Source organism: Gossypium arboreum, chromosome 6, assembly GCF_025698485.1.
Source record: "Gossypium arboreum isolate Shixiya-1 chromosome 6, ASM2569848v2, whole genome shotgun sequence".
Lineage (NCBI taxonomy): Eukaryota > Viridiplantae > Streptophyta > Magnoliopsida > Malvales > Malvaceae > Gossypium > Gossypium arboreum.
In genome coordinates, this window is record NC_069075.1 from 94275368 (window position 1) to 94278301 (window position 2934).

Below are 2934 nucleotides of genomic sequence, written 5' to 3' on the forward strand. Positions count from 1 at the left end.
ATCATGTATGAAATCCCATCCTCATTGCCAATGATAGGGATTGATGCATTAGACAATATGTCGTGCCACTTTTCAATGAGTTAAATCCAAGAATTAGAAGGCCAGATATTGAGGCAACCCAATTCGAATTGAAACCAGTGATATTTCAAATGCTACAAACGGTGGGCTAATTTAGTGGTATGCCCACAGAAGATCCACATCTCCAACTTCGATTGTTTATGAAGGTGAGTGATTCATTCAAGATAGCTGGTATGATTAAAGACGCACAAAGGTTGAAGTTGTTTTCGTACTCATTGCAAGATCGAGTACGAGTATGGCTCAATTCATTGCCACCAAGTTTCATAACTACATGGCAAGAATTAGCAGAGGGATTTTTGGTAAAGTATTTCACGCTTAGCAAAAATGCTAAGTTGAGGAATGAGATCACAACTTTCCAACAATTGGATGACGAGTCTTTGTATGAGGTTTGGGAGCGATTCAAGGAGTTACTTCGGAAGTATCCTCATCATGGGATTCCTCATTGTATCCAGTTGGATACAGTCTATAATGGTCTCAATGCACATACAAGATTGATGGTAGATGCTTCTACGAATGGTGCAATTTTGTCTAATTCTTATAATGAGGCTTATGAGATCATCGAGAGGATCGCAAGCAATAACTATCAATGGTCAACAAATCGAACGGCTTCAAGAAGATGTGTAGCCGGAGTTCATGAAGTTGATGCTCTCACTTCGTTATCAGCTCAAGTATCGTCTATTTTCTCTATGTTAAAGTAGTTTACTGCTAATAGTGCTAATAATTTTGCACCTCAGCCACAAAGTCCGTTTGAAGTAGTTTTCTGTGTGTACTGTGGGGAAGGTTATTCTTTCAAGAATTACCCATTGAATCTCGAGTCAGTGTACTATGTGGGGAATCAACACCAAAATAGGAGTGGACAAAGACCCCAGTCTAACTTCTGTAATCCTTCATGGTGTAATCATCCCAACTTTTCTTGGAGCAACCAAGGAAATGGACCAAACAACAACTTTATGCAACATAGACCCAACCAATCTCAGGGGTTTAATTAGCAAGCTCCAAAACCAGCCCAAACTGAATCATTAAATATTTTGGAGAACTTGTTGAAAGCATACATGGTAAAGAATGACACTTTAATCCAGAGCCAAGCAGCAACACTGATAAATTTGGAAAACCAAATGGGCTAGTTAGCTACGGAGCTTTATAATAGACCACAAGGAACCTTGCCGAGTGATACTGAGAGTCCAAGAAACTTGGGTAAAGAACATATCAAGGAAGTGGCATTGCAAAGTGGTAAAATTCTAGAACCCTGATTGATTGATGTCGAAGACGAGCCTGTTAGAAAGGAGGAAAGTCAACCAGCTGTTGAAATTCCTACACCAAAGGAATCAAAATCTGCAAAGACTGACAAGGTAAATCCTAACTTAGTGAATTCAGGTACTTTAACATCTTCTTTGGATGCAAATTTACCTACTTAGAAGAGTTGTCCGATTCAACCGAAAGTTCCATCACCTCCATATCCACAAAGATTGCAGCAATACAAGCAGAAACAGGAGGTGAAATTGAAGAAGTTTTTTGATGTTTTGAAGCAATTACACATCAATATTCCATTGGTGGAGGTTTTAGAACAAATGCCGAATTATGTGAAGTTTGTGAAGGATGTACTATCCAAGAAGAAACAACTGAGTGAGTATGAGACTGTTGCCTTGACAAAGGAATGTAGTGCATTCCTGCAGAACAAACTGCCATCAAAATTGAAGGATCCAAGAAGCTTTACGATACCTTGTAACGTTGGTGAATCTTATTGTGGTAAAGCTTTGTGTGACTTAGGAGCAAGTATCAACTTGATGCCTAAGTCTATTTTCAAGATGCTAAGGATAGGAGAAGTAAGACCTAGAACTATGGTGCTTCAGCTAGCGGATCGATCTTTAGCATACCCCGAAGGAAAGATCGAGGATGTTTTGGTAAGAGTCGATAAATTTATTTTTCCTGTTGATTTCATTATTCTAGATTTTAATGCAGATAAGGAAGTTCCAATTATCCTTGGGAGACCTCTCCTAGCCACAGGAAGAACGTTAATTGATGTGCAGAAAGGAAAACTTAGCATACTAGTTCAAGATGATCAGGTAAGTTTTAACATTCTTAAAGCGATGAAATTTCCCGATCTGACAGAAGAGTGTTCAGTTATGGAAGAGTTAGAAACCTTGATTTCTATGGAAAGCAATTTTGAAGAAGATCCATTGGAGAAAGCCTTAGAGTTTGACCCTTTGGAGGATGAAGAAAGTAAAGAAAACATGGTTCGGGTGGAAGCCAATCTAATAAATTTTACTCAATCCACAAGGTTTGAACCGTTGGAGTTGGAAGTTAGAGAATTTGTACAACCCAAATTATCAATCGAAGAACCACCTACACTCGAACTAAAGTTACTTCCTTTCCATTTGAAATACGTTTATTTAGGTGACTGTTCCACTTTGCATGTGATTATTTCAGCAGGACTAACAAAAGATCAAGAGGAGCAACTAATTTCTGTTCTAAAGAAATTTAAGAAAGCAATTGGTTGGACCATAGCTGATATTTGAGGTATAAGCCCTTCATTTTGCATGAACAAAATTATTCTTGAGGAAGGTGAAACAGCTCGAATTGATGGGCAAAGGAGGCTTAATCCTATTATGAAGGAAGTTGTGAAAAAGGAATCAATCAAATGGTTAAATGGATGAATCATCTATCATATTTCAGATAGCTCATGGGTAAGTCCGATGCAGTGTGTACCGAAGAAAGATGGAATCACGATTTTTGAAAATGAGCGTAACGAATTGATCCTAACGAGATCTGTTACCGGTTGGAGAATTTGTGTTGATTATAGACAGCTAAATTAAGCCATTCAGAAGAACCATTTTCCGTTTCCTTTTATGGATCAGA

The 2934-nt window shown here is 38.2% G+C and overlaps 1 non-coding gene across 1 annotated transcript; it reads right to left on the reverse strand.

The window, feature by feature from the left end:
• Positions 1–407: 407 nt before the first annotated feature.
• On the reverse strand, positions 408–514 carry LOC128294764 (small nucleolar RNA R71). The gene has a single exon (XR_008285071.1). It is a non-coding gene; the product is annotated as a small nucleolar RNA R71 (small nucleolar RNA).
• Between the last annotated feature and the right edge of the window lie 2420 nt (positions 515–2934).